This window comes from Bos indicus, chromosome X (assembly GCF_029378745.1).
Source record: "Bos indicus isolate NIAB-ARS_2022 breed Sahiwal x Tharparkar chromosome X, NIAB-ARS_B.indTharparkar_mat_pri_1.0, whole genome shotgun sequence".
Taxonomy (NCBI): domain Eukaryota; kingdom Metazoa; phylum Chordata; class Mammalia; order Artiodactyla; family Bovidae; genus Bos; species Bos indicus.
In genome coordinates this window covers 120504263-120524973 of record NC_091789.1, presented here as the reverse complement: position 1 = coordinate 120524973, position 20711 = coordinate 120504263, and the positions used below count along the sequence as shown (strand labels likewise).

Here is a 20711-nt window from a genome sequence, read left to right as displayed (position 1 = left end):
AGGTTAATCATGTTCCTATTATGGCTTGCAGTTGCAGTTGTAATTATCTTTTATTTTTTTGTCTGGCTATTGATTGTGAAAACTAATAAACATCTTTTACTATTGTGATTATGTCACTATTACTCACTTAATACCATTGTATCATGACTGGTCAACAGGAAAATAATAGAATTCTGTATCACAAAACTACCATTCAATAGAAAAATCTGTAATCACTTTTTAAAACAAGATGCACACCAGAATTATCTTGGACTTTTTGAAAAATACAAATGCCCAGGTATTGCTTTTTTTCATCAGAGCTCCAGATATGTTTCTAGAAAGCAGTCATGTTTAAAAACAACTAGACTATGTAAGGATCTTTTACTTTTATCTAGTTTGTTTCACTTTGTCTATTTCATATTCAGTGTTCCCATTTCACTTAGTTTATGTTTTCCAATTTCTCCATCTCTTTTGTTTTGATGTTCTTTCTCAAGCCTTTTAGGGCTTCTCTGATAGCTCAGTTGGTAAAGAATCCACCTGCAATGCAGGAGACCCCAGTTCAATTCCTGGGTCAGAAGATCCCCTGGAGAAGGGATAGGCTGCCCACTCCAGTATTCTTGAGCTTCCCTGGTGGCTCAGCTGGTAAAGAATCCACCTGCAATGTGGGAGACCTGGGTTCAATCCTGGGTTGGAAAGATCACCTGGAGAAGGGAATGGCTACCCACTCTGGTATTCTGGCCTAGAGAATTCCATGGAGAGAGAAGCCTGGTAGGCTACAGCGCTGGCGTCACAAAGAATCGGACATGACTGAGAGACTTTCACTTTTTCTTTCTCAAGTCTTTATCAAGCATAGTAGAAAAGCTTTTGTATAAATATATGAATAATACGTATTATATATATATTTTAGAAAAATTATTAATTTTTGCCTAGCTAAACAATTTATGACATTTTGATTCTACCTGTTTCAATTATTACCAGAATGCTAGATTTCTAATTTAAAAATTAGATATACACCAAACAACAAAGATTTACTGTATAGCACTGGGAACTATAGTCAATATCTTGTAATAACCTACAATGGAAAATAATTTCAAAAATAATATATGTGTATATGTATAACTAAATCACACAGAAAAAGAATTCTACTTTTTGAAATTTAGGTGTTTATTTTTTTGCCACTTTTTCAAAATGTCCCGTGGAAATCTAGTAACAAGGTATGAGATACAATATTTTAAATATATTTGTGTAGGACAGAAGATTAATATAAATTGATGTAAATACAAATCTATTGTATTTAAATTATTAATGACATCATTCAAGATGCTCCAATTCTTATTTTTTCTGTACTTGATAAGATATTCTCAGAGGAATGTTAATATGTCTCAGTATGATTATATATATATATATTTTCTTTTCCCTTACATTTCTTCTGATTTTTGCTTTATGTACCTTTCTTAGTTATAAGGTGTCTAATGGTTTATGAGGTCTATCTTTGTGAACTGTACCTTTTATCATTAAAAATGTTCATCTTTGTTTCATTTAAAAATAAATAAAAAGAAAAACAATAAAACCCTAGAAGAACAACTAAGTGGAGACAGGCAAACTACCCAAAAAAGAATCTGGAGTCATGATAGTAAAGATGATCCAAGGTCTTGGAATAAGAATGGATGCACAGATTGAGAAGATATAAGAAATGCTTGACAAAGACCTAGAAGAACTAAAGAACATACACACGAAATGAATAATACAAATACCTGAAATAAAAAATATATTAGAAGCAACCAACAGCAAAATAAGTGAAGGATATGTGATCTAGAAGACAGAATGGTGGAAATCACTGCTACATGATAAAGAAAAAAGAATGGAAAAAAATGAAGACCATCTAAGAGACCTTTGTGTTATTGTTCAGTTACTAAGTCATGTCTGACTCTTTGTGACCCCATGGACTGCAGCACACCAGGCTTCCCTGTTCTTCACCATCTCCCAGAGCTTGCTCAAACTCATGACCATCAAGTCGGTGATGCCATCCAACCATCTCATCCTCTGTCACCCGCTCTCCTCCTGCCCTCAATCTTTCCCAGCATCGGGATTTTTTCCAATGAGTTGGCTCTTTGCATCAGGAGGCCAAAGTATTGGTGCTTCAGCTTTCGTCCTTTCAATGAATATTTAGGGTTGATTTCCTTTAGGACTGACAGGTTTGATCAAACCAGCCAACCAGCCAAGAGACCTCTTGGAGAACATTAAATGTACCAACAACTGCATTAAAGGAGTCACAGAAGGAAAAGAGAGAGGGAAAGGACCTGAGCAAGTATTTGAAGAGATAACAGCTGAAAACTTCCCTATCACGGGAAGGAAACAATTCCCCAAGTCCAGGAAGTACAGAGAGCTACAGGCAGGATAAGCCTAAGGTGAAGCATGCAGAGGCACGCAGTAATCAGACTGACAAAAAATAAAGACAAAAGAAAAAAATGAAAAGCAACAAAGGGAAAAGCAACAAATAGCTATGAGAGAATTACTACAAGATTATCAGTTGATTCATTAGCAGAAACTCTGCAGACCAGAGAAGGCAACGGCACCAGACTCCAGTACTCTTGCCTGGAAAATCCCATGGATGGAGGAGCCTGGTGGGCTGCAGTCCATGGGGTCACGAAGAGTCGGACACGACTGAGCGACTTCACTTTCACTTTTCACTTTCATGCACTGGAGAAGGAAATGGCAACCCACTCCAGTGTTCTTGCCTGGAGAGTCCCAGGGACAGGGGAGCCTGGTGGGCTGCCATCTATGGGGTCGCACAGAGTCAGACACGACTGAAGTGACTTAGCAGCAGCAGCAGCAGACCAGAATGGAGTGGCAGGTTACCTTTAAAGGCTGAAAGGGAAGAACCTGAAAGCAATACTGTAGCCAGCAAGGCTCTCACTGAGATTTGACGGAGAAATCAAAAGCTTTACAGACAAGCAAAAACTAAAAGAATTCAGCACCACTAGAACAGTTTTGCAAAATACTAAAGGAACTTCTCTAGGTGGGGAAAAAAGGGGTGGGGGGACAACTGCAAATAAGAATACTACAAACAAGAAAGCTCACTGGTAAAGGAAAGCATACAGTAAAGATAGGACAGCATCCACGCATAAATATGGTATCAAAACGGCAATCATGAGGAGTACAAACTCAGATAATAGGAAACTTAAAATGATCTTGTTTATATATACAGATCGCTATATCAGAATCCATGGGAACCGCAAAGCAAAAATCTACAACAGATACACACATACACACACACACAAACACACATGGGAACCGCAAAGCAAAAATCTACAGCAGATACACACATACACACACACACACACACACGTGGTCCAGTTATTTTGACTCTGCGCTCCCCACTGCAGGGAGCATGGGTTTGATCCCTGGTCAGGAAACTAACATCCTGCAATGAGGGAGAAGAAGAGGGAGAGAAAGTAATACAACACAACATAAAATGTGGTCATGAAATCACAAAAGAAAAAAAGAGGATGGGGAGAAAAAAGACCTACAAAGATGAATCCAAAGCAATTAACAAAACAGACATCAATAATTAACCTTAAATGTAAATGGTTACTCATTCTGTGAGGCCACCATCACCCTGACACCAAAACTAGACAAAGATACTACAACAAAAAAGAGAAAATTACATGTCAATATCACTGATGAACAGAAGCATAAAAATTCCCAACAAAATACCTTCAAATCAAATCCAACAGCACATTAAAAGGATCATACACCATGATCAAGAAGAATTTATCCAAGGGATGCAAGCATTTTTCAATATTCACAAATCAGTGTGATATAATGCATCAACAAATTGAAGAATAAAAATTGAATGATCATCTCAATAGATGCTGGAAAAGCATTTGACAAAATCTAACACCCATTTATGATTAAAAGAAAAATTCTGGAAAGGTGGCATAGAGGGAACATACTTCAACATCATAAAGGCCATATATGACAAACCTATCGCAAATATCATACTCATTTCCTCTAAGATCATGAACAAAACAAGGATGTCCACTCTTGCCACTTTTAGTCAACACACTTTTAGAAGTCCTAGCCATGGCAATCACAGAAAAAAATAAAAGGAATCCAAATTGGAAAAAAAAAGTAAAACTGGCACTCTTTACAGATAACATGATACTGTACATGTACATGCATGCATGTTCAGTCATGTCTGACTTTCTGCGATCCCATGGACTATAGTCCACCAGGCTCCTCTGTCCATGGAGTTTTCCAAGCATGAATACTGGAGTGGGTTGCCTTTTCCTACTCCAAGGGATCTTCCCGACCCAGGGATTGAACTCACATCTCTTGAGTCTTCTGCATTGGCAGGAGGATTCTTTACCACTGAGCCACTGGGAAAGCCCCGAAAATCGTACAGATGCTACCGGAAAACTACTAGAGCTCATCAATGAATTCAATAAAGTTGCAAGATACAGAATTTATATACAGAGATCTCTTGCATATCTACAGACTAGCAACAAAAGGGAGAGGGCAATGGCACCCCACTCCAGAAATCCCATGGATGGCGGAGCCTGGTAGGCTGCAGTCCATGGGGTCGCTAGGAGTCGGACACGACAGGGCGACTTCACTTTCACTTTTCATTTTCATGCACTGGAGAAGGAAATGGAAACCCACTCCAGTGTTCTTGCCTGAAGAATCCCAGGGACAGGGAAGCCTGGTGGGCTGCCATACATGGGGTCGCACAGAGTCAGACACGACTGAAGCGACTTAGCAGCAGCAGCAGCAGCAACAAAAGACCAGAAAGACAAATTAAGGAAACAATCCTATTTACCATCACATCAAAAAGAAGAAAACACCTATGGATATACCTACCTAAGGAGGCAAAACACTGATACTCTGAAAATTGTAAGATAAAGATGAGTGAAATCTAACATGACATAGAAAGATGGATAGATAGATCGTGTTCTTGGATAGGAAGAATTAATAGTCAAATGAGTATACCACCCAAAGCAATATACAGATTCAATGCAATCTCTATCAAATTACCAATAGTATTTTTCACAGAACTAGAACAAAAATCCTAAAATTTGTACAAAGATACAAAAGAACCAAAGCAATCTTGAAAAAGAAAACAGATCTGGAAGAATCAGGCTCCCTGACTTCAGGCTATACTATAAAGCTACAGTCATCAAATCAGTACTATGGTACTGGCACAAAAAGAGAATACAGATCAATGGAACAAGACAGAAAACCCAGAAATAAACCCACCCACCTATGGTCAATTAACCTACAACTAAAGAGGCAAGAATATACAATGGAGGTCTCTTCAATAAGTGGTGTTGAGACAACATGACCACTACATGTAAAAGAATTAACTTAGAAGATTCTTGCGACTTCCCTGGTGGTCCAATGGTTACAAATCTGCCTGCCAACCCAGGCAACATGGGTTTGATCCCTGGTCCAAGAAGATCCCACATGCCTCAGGGCAACTAGGCCCATGCATCACAACAATTAAGCCTGCACTCTAGATCCCATGAGCTGCCCATTATGAAACCTGCACACCTACAGTCTGTGCTCCACAACAATAGAAGCTACTGCAATGAGAAGCCCACACAGCAATGAAGAGTAGCCCTTGCTCACACCAACTAGAGAAACTCCATATGTGACAAAGATCCAACACAGCCATAAACTGTCAAACAATATGAATAAAAATAATAAACTGGAACATTCTTTAATACCATTTACAATAATAAACTCAAAATGAATCAAAGACCTAAATATAAGACCTGATACTATAAAACTCTTAGAGGAAAACATATGAAGAACACTCTTTGACATAAATCACAGCAGTATCTTTCTTGATCTACTAGAGTAATGGAAATAAACACAAAAATAAACACATGGGACTTAATTATACTCAAAAGCCTTTGCAAAGGCAACCATAAACAAAATGAAAAGACAACTCACAGAATGGCAGAAAATATTTGCAAACTAAGTGACCAAGAAGGGATAAATCTCCAAATCTACAAACAGCTCATGCAGCTCAATACCAAAAAAACAACTCAACCAAAACATGAGTGGAAGGCCTAAATAGACATTTCTCCAAAGAAGACACACAGATGACCAAGAGAAACACGAAAAGATGCTCAACATTACTAATTATTCAGTTCAGTCGCTCAGTTGTGTCCGACTCTTTGCGACCCCATGAATTGCACCAGGCCTCCCTGTCCATCACCAACTCCCGGAGTTCACTCAAAATCACATCCATCGAGTTGGTGATGCCATTCAGCCATCTCATCCTCTGTCATCCCCTTCTCCTCCTGCCCCCAATCCCTCCCAGCATCAGAGTCTTTTCCAATGAGTCAACTCTTCGCATGAGGTGGCCAAAGTACTGGAGTTTCAGCTTGAGCATCATTCCTTCCAAAGAAATCCCAGGGCTGATCTCCTTCAGAATGCACTGGTTGGATCTGCCTGCAGTCCAAGGGACTCTCAAGAGTCTTCTCCAACACCACAGTTCAAAAGCATCAATTCTTTGGTGCTCAGCTTTCTTCACAGTCCAACTTTCACATCCATACATGACCACTGGAGAAACCATAGCCTTCACTAGATGGACCTTTGTTGGCAAAGTAACATCTCTGCTTTTGAATATGCTATCTAGGTTGGTCATAACTTTCCTTCCAAGGAGTAAGCGTCTTTTAATTTCATGGCTGCAATCACCATCTGCAGTAATTTTGGAGCCCCAAAAAACAAAGTCTGACACTGTTTCCACTGTTTCCCCATCTATTTGCCATGAAGTGATGGGACCAGATGCCATGATCTTAGTTTTCTGAATGCTGAGCTTCAAGCCAACTTTTTCACTCCCCTCTTTCACTTTCATCCAGAGGCTTTTTAGTTCCTCTTCACTTTCTGCCATAAGGGCGGTGTCAAATGCAAATCACAACTACAATGAGGTATCACCTCACACCACTCAGAACAGCCATCATCAAAAAGTCTACAAATAAATGGTGGAGAGGGTGTGGAGAAAAGGAACCCTCCAACATTGTTAATGGGAATATAAATTGGTACAGCTACTATAGAGAACAGTATGGACATTCCTTAAACTAAAAATAAAGCCATATGACCCTGCAATCCCACTCTTGGGCATATATTGGGAGAAAATCATGGTCTGAGAGGATACATACATTCCAATGTTTACTGCAGCACTCTTATTATCAATAAATATGACATGGAAGCAATCTAAATGTCCATAAACAGAGGAATGGGTAAAGAAGATGTACATATATACAATGGAGCATAACTCAGCCATTAAAAAAAATGTAACTTACCAGTTTAATGAAGAAATAAACCCATATCAAGCATCTTTCCCAAACATGGTATAAATTAGAAATCAATCACAGGAGGACAACTGAAAAATTCACTAACATGAGATTAAACAACATGTTACTGAACAACTAATAGGTCAACAGAAAAATCCCTGGTGGCTCAGATGATAAAGAATCTGTCTGCGATGTAGGAGTCCTGGGTTCAATCCCTGGGTTGGGAAGATTCCCCTGGAGAAGGAAATGGCTACCAACTCCAGTACTCTTGCCTGGAGAATTCCATGAACAGAAGAGCATGGTGGGCTACAGGCCATGGGGATGCAAAGAGTCAGACACAATTGAGCAACTAACACACACATGCAAAAAATGCCTTGAGACAAATGAATATTAAAATACACCAAAATTATGAGGTTCAACAAAGTAATTCTAAGAGGGAAGTTCATAGTAACAAAGGCCTACCTGAAGAAACAATAAAGATGCAAATAAACAACAGAATATTACACTTCAAGGAACTAGAAGAAGAAGAAAAAAAAAGTCCAAAGTTAGTAGAATGAAGGAAATAACAAAGATCAGAGTGGAAATGAATGAAATAGAGACCAAAATGACAACAGAAAAGATCAATGAAACTAAGAGGTGGTTCTTCAAAAAAGTAGACAAAACTGACAAACCTTTATAAGGGATACCACAAAAATACAAAGGATCGTAAGAGACCACAATGAACAATTAAATACCAATAAAGGGGACAACCTGAAAGAAATGAATAAATTCCTACAAACAGTCTTCCAAGAGTGAATCATGAAGAAATAGAAAATGTGAATAGATCAATTACTATTAGGGAGACTGAATCAGTAACCAAAAATCTCCCAACAAAGAAGAGTCCAGGATCTGAGAGCTCTATTGGTGAAGTCTACTGAACATTCAAAGAAGAATTAATACAAATCCCTCCCAAACTCTTTCCAAAAAACAGAAGAGAGAAAAAACAACAACAATAACAACAAAAACCAGAAGAGAACACTTCCACACTCATTTTAAAAGGCCAGAATTGGGCTGATACTAAACTAGACAAGGATACCAAAACAAAGAAAACTACAGTCCAATATCCTTGATGAACATAGAGGAAAAATTCTCAACAAAATATTAGCAAATGAAAATCAACAGTACATTAAAAGAACCATATATTATAATCAAAGGGTTTATTCCAGGGAGGCAAGGATGGTGCAATACCTGCAAATCAGTCAACACAATGTACTACATTAACAAGATAAAGGAAAAAAATCATATTATCATCTCAATAGATGTAGAAAAAACATTTGACAAAATTCAACATTCATTCATGATTAAAATTCTCAAGAAAGTGGGTACAGAGGGAGTGGAAAGATATATGTACAGGTCTACTGCTAACATCATATTCAAAAGTATAAAGCTGAAAGTTTTTCCTCTATGATCAGGAACAAGCTAAAAGTGTCCACTCTCATCACTTTTATCCAATGTAGCATTGGAAGTGAAGTTGCTCAGTTGTGTCTGACTCTTTGCGATCCCATGGACTGTAGTCTACCAGGCTTCTCTGTCCATGGGATTTTCCAGGCAAGAGTACTCAAGTGGGGTGCCATTGCCTTCTCCATTTTCTTCCTAGCATTGGAAGACCTAGCCAAAAAATTAGGAGAGAAATAAAAAGCATTCAAACTGGAAACAAAGAACTATCAATATCTGCAGATGACATGGTATCATATATAGAAAACTCTTAAGACTCCATCAAAAAACTGTTACAACCAATAAACAAATTTAATAAAACTAAAAGATACAAAATCAATACAGAAAAAACTTTTGTTATACTACTAAAATGATGGCTCAGTCAGTAAAGAATCCACCTGCAATGCGGAAGACCTAGGTTAGATCCCTGAGTCAGGAAGATCCCCTGGAGGAGGGCATGGCAATCCACTCCAGTATTCTTGCCTGGAGAATCCCCATGGACAGAAGAGCCTAGTGGGCTGTATTATAGTCCATGGGGTCACAAAGAGTCGGACATGACTGAGTGACTAAGTACAGCACTGCACAGAGAAATTAAGAAGACAATCCCATTTACAACCACATCAAAAAGAATAAACTACCAAGGAATAAATCTAATGAAGGAGGTTAAAGATGTATATACTGAAAACTATAAGACACTGTTGAAAGAAACTGAAGACAGAAAAAAAGATAGTACCTGCCCATGAATTGGGAGAATTAATATTGTTAAAATGTTCATACTACCTAAAGCAATCCACAGATTCAATGAAATTCCTATCAAAATTCCAATGGTATTTTTCACAAAGAGAACAAACAATCCTAAAATTTATATGCCATCACCAAAGATCTCCAATAATCAATGCAATTGTGAGAAATAAAAATGCTGGAAGCACCATGCTTCCCGGTTTCAAACTATATTACAAAGCTATACTAATCAAAACAGTATGGAGTTGGCATAAATACAGACATATAGATCAATGGAACAGATAGTCCATTACAACACAGAAGCCATGAATATATATTGGGAAAATGACACAGTCTCTTCAATAAATGGTGTTGAGAAAACTGGACAGTCACATGCAAAACAATAAATGGATCATTATATTACACTATACACAAAAATTAATTCAAAATGGATTAAAGACTTGAACATAATACTCTAAACCATAAAAGTCCTAGAAGAAAACATAGACAGTAAGCTCCTTGACACAGGTCTTGGTAATTATTTTTGGACTTGACATCAAAAGCAAAAAAACAAGTGGGATTACTTCAAAACAAAAATGCTTCTACACAGAGAAAGAAACCATTAAGAAATGAAAAAGCAACCTATAGAATGGGAGAAAATATTTTCAAATCACGTATCTGATAAAGGACTAATATTCAAAATTGACAAAGAACTCACATAACTCAATAGCATGGAAAAAATCTGATTAAAAAATTGGCAGAAGCTATGAATAGACATTATTCCAAAGAAGACATACAGATGGCCAAAAGGTACATGAAAAGCTGCTTAGCATCACTAATCATCAGGGAAATGTAAATCAAAACCACGAGAGACCACCTTACATCTATCAGAATGACTATTATTAAAAAGACAAGAAATAACAAATGCTGGCAAGGACGCAGAGAAAAGTGAATGCTTGTGCTCTGTTGGTGGTAATTTAAATTGGTGCAGCCACTATGAAAAACAGTAGGGAGGTTTCTCAAAAATATTAAAAATAAAACTAGCATACAGTACAGCAATTCTGTTGGGGTATTTATCTAAAGAAAACAAAACCACTAATTTGGAAAGTTATATGCACCCCCATGTTCACTGCAGCATTATTTATAATGGTGAAAATATGGGAACAACCTAAGTGTCCATCAAGGAATGAATGAAGTGAACTATGGTATATATACACAGTGAGAGCTCATTTCTAGCATATAGTAAAGAACTTCTACAAATGAGCAAGTCAAAATAAGCAAGGAAGTACATGACGCATTTCTGAAGGAATTCTACCGAAAACAGTTATAAAAGCACAACACCTAGATCTAGTTATAAATATCGACACTTTAAGATTTATAAAGTAAAACATTTTACCATATATTAACAGTTGCAAAATTGTCAGATGCCAAGCCAGTTTTCTCATTCTCTAGTCACAACTCTAAAACAAATATATACATTGAAAAAGTCCTGTTTAAGAAATTTTTGCCTACTCCAAAGTCAAAAACTGAGACCTACCTACATATCCATCAACAGTAGTTGATGGATATATTGATACATTCACACAATGAAATATACAGTAATGAGAAAGAACAGGTAACAACTATACACAATGTAGATAAATCTCATATTCATAATTTGAGGTTTATCTATATTCTAATGTTGCACAGGAGACTACAGTAGGATTCTATTTATATAAAATACAAAATAGGCAAAAACAATCTCTGATGTTAAAAGTCAGGGAAATGGTTAGAGGGCAGTAAGTGACCAAAAGGGTACAAAAAGGGGTACCTAATTTTCAAAACTGATTAGAGGATATGAGAGCAAAAAAGTTTGAAGTCCACTGCTTTCAGGGCAAAGCACAGAAATTAAATAACAAAAATCTTAAAAAGCAGGTATCATATAATATGCTAATTACCAAAAAATATTGCTACAGCTCTCAAACTAACTGGAGATTCTTAAACTTATAGTGACAGTGGTTTGTAATTATTCAAACCTCAAAAGATAAATTGATTTATATCCAGTTTAGTGACTAATGCTGATTCATAAAGATGCAAGACAAGCAACATGATCTTATAAGGGTTTTAGTTTATTTTATTCAAGTAAGTTGATTTACAATGTTGTCTTAATTTCTGCAGTACAGCACAGTGATTCAGTTATATATACATTCTTTTTCACATTTTTCTTCATTATGGTTTATCACAGGATACTGAATATAGTTCCCTGTGCTATATAGCTTTTCATTAAATAAGAGGTTCTTTCAAATCTTAGAAATGAATAGACTGACACATCTAGTCAAATCTCCTAAATTCATAAACGAAGAAACTAAGGTCCTTTGAAATTGGGTAATTTGTCCAAGGTCATAAGCAGCTCTTGATAAGTAGAAACAACTGAAAATATTTAAGTTCTCCCCTCTCCCAGTTTTCTGTAAGTTCTAGAGCACTTAAACCCACCAAGGGTTTGTTTATTGGCAGGGTCCCTTAACACATACCACATTCAATTAAAACATTTTCACCCAAATGTTACCAACACAAAATTAATTTGTTTGCCATCCATGACTAATAGCCAAATACTATTTCTGGGGCAGAAAAGATAAGACTTTCTAAAGTAAAGTTCATGACGTGCAACCTAACAGATAACTTTCTGTTTACACTAAATGATGACTGTGACATCAAATGTAAGGCATAAGTGATAATTTAGAATGACAATGGCACCTATAGCATACAGTACTCCTGAAAAAGACAAAATAATGATCAATCATGACCTCGCACTGAGGTCAATACATATAAACAAACATAAATGTGCTAAATTAGCAACAAGTTATTGTACAAACTTAAATTAATTTCTCAACCAGAATTACAAGTACTTTCTGCAATTCATTCCAGTTAGCTTCTATATCCAATATGAATTATTTCTTTTATATATCTTTAACGATTTTAAAAGATGTCTTGTCATTCTGAAGCTAAATCCATCGAAACTGAACAAACAGTACATGAAATAACCCGTTTAGTCCAACATATTTCTAAATTATAAAAATGCTTTAGTCTCCACCCTAACACCACAGCATTCTTTCCTCTATCGTAGGACTCTTCTTTCATTTCAAACTATAAAGTTCACTGCCAAGATGAATCCCTGAACTAGACATCCCCAGGGGAAACACATGGCATTTTGAGGACCTGCAGAAAGATTAAATCAGAAAATGGTTTTATGGCCACAGAAACGTATCCCCTAAAGATTAAAAATGACCTAGTAACTAAATGCAACATGGTACCCTCAAATGGATCCTAAGACAGAGCAGGACAGTAGTGGGAAAACTAGTGAAATCAAATAAATCTCAGTTTAGCTAATGATAATATACCAACGTTAGTGTCTTAGTTTTGACAAATGTACCATTGCTATATACACCTGGATGAAGAGTATATGGGAAGTCTGTTCTATTTTTGCCTATTTTAAAAAAAATGACTTAGCAAGAACTACCAGAAGTCAAAACATTTATACCTCAATTCTGATCCACAGTCAGTATTTTCAGGCAATGCATCTCCACATCCCTATAAGACCTAAAACGGGGATGAAGAGATACACACAGAAGGGACTCTTTACTTAAAGAGTCACCTATTTCTCCAATGCTTCAATATTATAAAATAAACTCCCAGAAAAGCCTCAAAAAAAAAAAAAGATGCTTATTTTAGGCAGGGATGAAAATGAAAAGCTATGAAAGTATTTCTCAGTGGAAGAGGAGGAGAATAATCCTATTTTACTACAACAGATATGTGCAATGAACAGCCAAAGCTTAATAATACACACACACATACACACATACATATTACGTTTCTTAGGCACTCACCAATGGGCCAGGTGCTGTTTTAATTGCTTTATATTTATTAACACATTTAACACTGCCCCAAACCTTGTAAAGTAAGCAGTACTTACATCTACATTTTACACAAGAAGTTCTGTGACAGAACAGAAATTTGACGGCAACCACTAGGCATGCTGCAATCCATGGGGTCACAAAGATTCAGACCCAACTTAGCAACTGAACAACTATACTACACAGCTTTTTGAGGAGGCAAGCCAAGAAAAACCTCCTCCCTTCTAGAGACCAGGTCCCACTACTTACTCTGTGCTTAGCTTCCACCACAAAAGAAATTTCTCTGCACAAGGCTTGGGAGTCCTTGCTAGAATTGTGAACAAATATGACCCCAACACACCATCTTCAAGATTGTGCTCATAATCTCTCTGTACCCGATGAATGCAGTGCGTATTCTTGTTGAGACATTGTTAAACATACAGGTTCGTTTTTATAGTACTATCAGTCCTCAAATTCAGATATGTTGGGCTGGCCTGGGAATCTGAAGGCCATATGGGACATTATTTCTGTGGGAAATTGGTGCTGATTTTCAAAAAGTAATACATATAAATGAACCATTTAGAAATTAAGGCTCTGTCTACATAGACTCTGGCCTTATACTTATACAAATTCTAATAAAGACTCTCTGGTTACTCAAATAACCCAGTTTTGCTCATAATGTCAAAGTGGCACAGTTCCTTTTATCTAATATAATAGAAACCGTGTAATTGGAAAAAATTAGTTTAATATTTTATGGATTTTCTACTCTGTGGCCAATTTTGGATGTATCCAACAATGAATATACTGCTCTCCCTGCCATTCCCCCCAAGTTTTGCATTAAAAAACTATTACACAATAAACAAATATATCTTACACATACATACAAACCCCCAGAACAGAAGGGGAATCATATCAGAGGGTAGCTAAAGTAGTAATAGCAGCAGTAATAATGATGATGATAAAGTAATAACAGAACTAACTCTTTTTGAGCATTTACCATTGCCAGGCATGTTCTAAATACTACACATCCTCGGCTCATTTAACCTTCATGAAAGTCCTGTGAGGTAGATATTACATTATCCCAATTTCAAAAATGAGGAAACAGGTCAGAGATTAAGCAACTTGCCCAAGATCACAGAGCTAGTTAGTGTGAAAAGTAAGATTTGAATATCTGAGCATTTTACCCCTAGAGATTATATTTTAACCACTGCAATCTGTGTGTAATTAAATAATTTGGTAAACTCTTAAATAAAGGGCATGAGAGTGTGCTTGGTGGCTCAGTCATGTTCAACTCTTTGTGACTCCGTGGTCTGTAGCCTGCCAGGCTCCCCTGACCATGGGATTCTCCAGGCAAGACTACTGGAGTGGGTTGCCATGCCCTTCTCCAGGGGATCTTTCAGACCCAGGGATCAAACCAGTGTCTCCAGCACTGGCCGGTGGATTCTTCACCACCTTCAACAAAGGGCTGCTGCTGCTGCTAAGTCACTTCAGTTGTGTCCGACTCTGTGCGACCCCATAGACGGCAGCCCACCAGGCTCCCCTGTCCCTGGGATTCTCCAGGCAAGAACACTGGAGTGGGTTGCCATTTCCTTCTCCAACACAGGAAAGTGAAAAGTGAAAGTGAAGTCGCTCAGTCGTGTCCGACTCTTCGTGATCCCATGGACTGCAGCCCACCAGGCTCCTCCGTCCATGGGATTTTCCAGGCCAGAGTACTCAAGTGGGGTGCCATTGCCTTCTCCACAACAAAGGGCACTTAACTCTAATTCATTTTTTAAATGAGTGGCTTGGAGACAAAAAAGCGGGGCCCATCTTGCCTTTTAGTAGGAATATGTGAAAGTCGTGTCCGACTCTTTGCAACCCCATGAACTATACAGTCCATGGAATTCCCCAGGCCAGAATACTGGAGTGGGTAGCCGTTCCCTTCTCCACGGGATCTTCCCAACCCAGGGATCAAACCCAGGTCTCCCACATTGCAGGTAGATTCTTTACCAGCTGAGCCACAAGGGAAGCCCAAGAATACTGCAGCGGGTGGCCCATCCCTTCTCCAGTGGATCTTCCCAACCCAGGAATCGAACTGGGGTCTTCTGAATTGAAAGCAGATTCTTTACCAACTGAGCTATCAGGGAAGCACTTATTAGCAATATGCCCTTCAAACAAGCTAAGACTGAACACATTTAGGGATAACAAAATTTAAATGTATTTTGCTTTGCTTTTATCACTTTGAAATTCCTTGTTTGAACAATACAAATGGTGGTAACAGCATGCAACTTCAACAACAAACTAGTAAAACTTAAAACACACTGTCCATGTTCATCACTAAGTAAAGAAACTTGGGTAAAATAACTGCAATAGTTCCAATACCCCTGAAAAGTTTCAGAACAGCAGCAAGAAATAGTGGGAACAAGATATTCTTTCATGATAAAGAAAAACTCTGTTCTTTCCACAACACTGTAACATCTGCTCCAAGGACAAACATTAATCCTGGATAGACTGAACTTCAATTGTATTTCAAAACACATTTCTAAATTCAGAAATTCTCCACTGACCATCTAAAAAGACTATCAGCTTATCTCTGCAAAGAGCCACCTGATTCCCCTAACATGTAATTTTGGATAGCTAAACATCTGCTCCCTACCATTCCACTGAGTAACAAAAAGCACACCACCCCAAACAACTTCTGGAGCGCAAGCTGGTTTTTTCAGTCACCTACCTGAGCCTCGAACTTGCCTTCCCAGGAAACAAAGATCCAATGTGCCAAGCTTCCAAGACAGTCCACTAAAGCTTAAACAACCATAAGCATACAGAAGTATAATAAAATACTGAACCTTCAAGAGCAATGTTCCTATCAGAAAACTCATTTAGCAGTCAAGAATAAAAGAATATCCCTGCCCCACTAAACCTTGGAAGTAGAAAAGAATTCTTCCCTCCTCTTAACTGAGTCAGCTCCCCTAGAACCACAGGCCTAGGCTTCCATGATCAAGGCCAAGCAGGAGGAAAGGTATAAAAGAGGGCAGTGGACAGTGTACTAGGCTTCAGAGTTATAAAGACAAAAAGACAGCGCTGTGGTGGAAGGAGATCCTGGGATGAGAAGGCAACACCTACTTGGGAGTAAAGGAAGAAGGGTGGGATGGCAGCTAAAAGGAGCAAAGCAAAGCCTGTGAGTGTTGGGCTGGACTGCAAAAGACAATGAGGGAACAGTGGCTACTTCCACAGCAGATGGGCTGTTACAAGCTTTCCCCCTTAATGCTTAGGAGAGACAAGGAAAAGAAAGAAACCACAGGAAGAGTCTTGACAAAGCCTCCCTCTTTCTGGCTACTCTTATTCTACTGTGCAAGAATGCAGTGAGTTAAGGGGTCTTGACCGGGTCCCTCTTGACCTCATAGAGCAGGTGGATCTGGAGAAGGGGAGTGGACCTAGAAGAGTTTAGTTGCCCTCTTTGTCATCATCCATTCTGCAGAGGACCTCAGTGTCAACTGAGAACTAAGGGAAAGCTCCAGGTACCAACAAAAACAGGGTCAGAAAGAGAGGAAGGAAAGTAAAGACAGAAATTTGAAGCAGGGGGGAAGTAAGATATTGGAGGGTCAGACAAATAAATTAACAGAACTGCCAATGAATCAAAGTTTCATATATGTTCTTAAATATGTAGAATTCATTTTGACAGTTTCAAATATTTCATCAGGACCATTTCACTTTTCGATATGAATATCTGTGGTCACAGTAATAAACTGAGGCTTATTATGAGGAAGGTATGAAGCTAAGCTTCTAAATACATATGAGACAATTTCCTGGTATCTTTTTTTAATACAGTGGCAATATAAATCATTTAAGAAAGGCTTTTTTATTTACTTGGTGAGCACTCACTTACATTATCATTTATTGACTTCTTTGGCCTAGTAGCCCAAATATCATGAGTAATTAACCTTCACAAATAAGGAATTATTTAACCCGTTCTTGGGAGTGTACCTATTAAGAAAAACTTGCTCAATCATTACCAAATATGACCCATGAAGTCTTCAAGATATTATATTACAAGCAAAGCTCCAAACTCCATAAAACATGAACGGATGCTGAGGAGCACAGGACTTCTTTTTCCTCCACCCTCTTATGCCCATGTTTCCAGAACTTCCAGCCTGGGTTAATTAATTTGACATGTAAACTTAACCAAATGACCTGCTAGAAGATGAGTGCCGGCACTTAGCATTTGTTGTTGTTGTTGTTTTTTTTTTTAATTTCAGCTTTCAGTGGCTACTCTTCCAGTTGAACTCTCTCTTGAACAGAGATAACGGTCAGGTAGGCAAGTTCAGCATCATGACAAACATACAGGAGCACAGACCAGTGGGGGACAAAAGTGAACGCACTGGCATGATGTTTCTACTGTTTCACCAACATGGTCTTTCACTCCCTAGACCCGTTAAAGATTATGCTGGATCCCAGAATAGCTGCTGTATTTTTCTGCAAAATACAAATTTGGTCCAAAACCTCTGTACTAAATTAAAGAGAAGAAAAACAGCATCTGCTATAAAGTACTTCACTTGCTGGAGAAGGTAGGTGGTTGGGTGAGTAGGTGGGTGGATATGTGTGCGTAAACCTCCAAGTTATGATAAAGCAAATTCAAATCCTTATAATAGTTTATATTTTATTTTAGTCATATAACTACTCAGGACCAGAATAAACAAGATGTTTGATCTCTGAAGTATCTTTGGCATGCTGAAACTTGAAGGCAAAGTTACTGAAAATATCTGAATTTTAGATAGGTCACTAGTGGCTACTAGGAATTCTCACTAATCAGCAGGCTTGTGCTAAAATGCTACCCTGGCTAGAAAATTGACACATATGAAAAGGAAAAAAAAATAGATAATTTTCAACCAAGGACACCGACTGCATTCAAGATTACCAACAGAACTGAAAGATTTCTTTGTAATAAAAATTTCCATTTTCCCAAAATGTGTATTAGTCAGCACATATACTTATGCAGAGTACAGTAGAAAAAGCACATATTCTAGAATCAGACACACATCAGTTTGAGTTCTAGCTCCACAATTTACCAGCTATATGACCTACTCAGGAAAGTTACTGAAGAATACTGGAGGTTAGTGTCCTTATCTGTAAAACAAAGATAATATTATTACCTTTAGCACACGGTACCTATGAGGATTAAATGCAAACATACATAACCCACCAAGCCCAGTGTCTGAATACTCAATGTTTGGTCCCTTTGCTCCAATACAAACTGTACAGAGTGTGTTGACAGTGTCAAAGAAACATGTGGAAGAAAATTCAGAGTGACAGAACACAGATTATTACGTCCTGTCAAATGTAAAGATAAAAATCACATATGTAATATTTACCTTCACTAAAGTCTATTGATTAAGAAACCTGTAAGGGGGAACGTGCTAAAATTCAAACACTTCCTATCATAGAGGCATTTAAAATTATGTATGTATATATGTTTGCATTCTTCAGGTATTTATAAAAGATACCATCACAAAACTTACCATGGCTAACACAACACTGTAAATCATCTATACTCCAATAAAAAAAAAAATTTTAGGTACGTTAAAAAAAAAAAAAAAGAAACTTTACCAGGGGTGATGCCTATGGTACTGCTTTTAAAAGCCAGGATGATGCCTTTAAAAGCGAATACTGTGAAACATTAAACTCTCCTCTCAAAAGCCCTTTCTTAATAGAAATTTTTCTTTCTTCTTACAAATGTTCTGGTATATTATTGCAAAATATCTGCAAAGCAAAGACATAAACTAAATCCCCTTATCGTTCCAAAAGGAAAAAGTGTGTAAAAGAAACGAAGTTTGTCAAGTTGTTCTTCTTTCCCATTCATTCTTGTTCTTCTACAAACCAGAATGCATGACAAGCAAAATTATTGTCTGATTGACAAATGTCACTAAGGAACTCATGGAATTGACAGGCCGTGTCTGGACCAAAGGTGACAAGTTTTCTTAGGCAATTTAAAATAAATTACGTTTCAGTAAGGACAAAAATGCTTTGCATCAACAGTATGAACTTTTGATTTTACATGCAGCTTACTTTTTAACCTACCTTGTCCCCCATCCACCGCCCCCTCCCCAAGTCCTGCGTTTATTTAGGCACTTTAATGAGCTGCCACACAGCACTAAACTATAGAACTCCAACTGGGAATAACTGTTTTGGACCTCAGAGGACTGCTTGTGTGATCTTCTTTAAAAGAACGTCGACAGTACGTTCGCCTTACTCCACACCTGCCAATAATCATTGGCAAACGTCTTTTCGAACAATTAACTCCTATCGCTACTAGTCTTCCCCAGGTTCTCTCAACACCCTCAAAAACCCCAACCTTGCTAGTCTTCATTTCCAAACGCTTTTGGGGGGCTTGAAGCCAGTACACAGAGGTTCACTATTTGCAATGCCCAGGGTCCCGGCGAGGAAGGACATCATCCCCTCTGCTGGGGGGCGAAGGCCAACCCAGGCCCCCGGCCACTCCCTCTCTTCTCGGCCTCCCGGGGCGTCCCGGGCGGGCGCGCCAGGCCCTGCGCAGACCTCCGGCAGCCCTGCAGTGCTCCGAGTCCGCCGCAGCCTCGGGCCGAGACGAGTCCCCGGGACACCTGCAGACCAGCACACGCCCACCGCCCTGGAGCGGGGTCACCGAGACGACCCCGGGGCCACTCCCGACGCCCCGGCTCGGGCAGGTGCCGGGCCTCCTCGCGGACACTCACCCGCAGCCGCTGCTCCCTGTTCGCCGCTGCCGCCGCCTCGCCTTCACACCAGTCGCCAGTTCCCGCGGGGGGTCCGGGCCCGGCGCCGCTTCCCTGCCCGACCCCCCTTGGGTGCGCGCCGAGCGGGGCCCGAGTCCGGTGAGAACCGCCGCCGCCCCCTTCCCTCCCTCCTCCTTCAGTGCGTCCCTCCCACCGAGGCCCGCCTCGTATTTCCTGGATCCGGTCTCGGCGAGAGCTTGGCAAGCGAACCTCCAGCTTTAGGGCTCGCGTTGAGCGCCGTCGCTCGCCAGGCACAAAGATGGCGCCGCCGGGGACGGCCGATGGCGATCTCGCGAGGCTTCCCCCACACACACGGGAGGGCGGGGACCCATGGGAAAGGCGATCAATGAGGATAGCCTGAACTGACTTCAAACGCTACCCCGAATCGGAAACGGGCAGCACCAGACGAAAGTTACTGCGCCTGCGCGCGGAACGACGAGGACGCATGCCCAAAACAACTCCTGAACTAGTACCCAGTTCTCCGTGTTTTACCTGTTTCCTCCGGAGGCGCGGGGCAGAGACGAAGGGGGCGGAGTAACCTGAACTGAAACCCGGGCAAGGACTGGGCGGGACCCGGAGGCGAAGTGAGCGACGTCACTTAAGGCTTGGTCATCCCT

At 39.3% G+C, this 20711-nt stretch overlaps 1 protein-coding gene across 6 annotated transcripts in view; it reads right to left on the bottom strand.

Annotated features, from left to right (window-relative positions):
• Positions 1-20347, bottom strand: part of TAB3 (TGF-beta activated kinase 1 (MAP3K7) binding protein 3) — a 93459-nt gene extending 73112 nt beyond the window's left edge. For 3 of the 6 annotated variants that reach the window (XM_070783815.1, XM_070783816.1, XM_070783817.1), the window contains exon 1: positions 20056-20342. The gene's annotated coding sequence lies outside the window, so the exon portion shown is untranslated. Of the gene's footprint in view, positions 1-20055 lie in introns of all 6 variants that reach the window. The other 3 variants (XM_070783819.1, XM_070783818.1, XM_070783821.1) reach the window with 2 other exon arrangements.
• Positions 20348-20711: the final 364 nt, after the last annotated feature.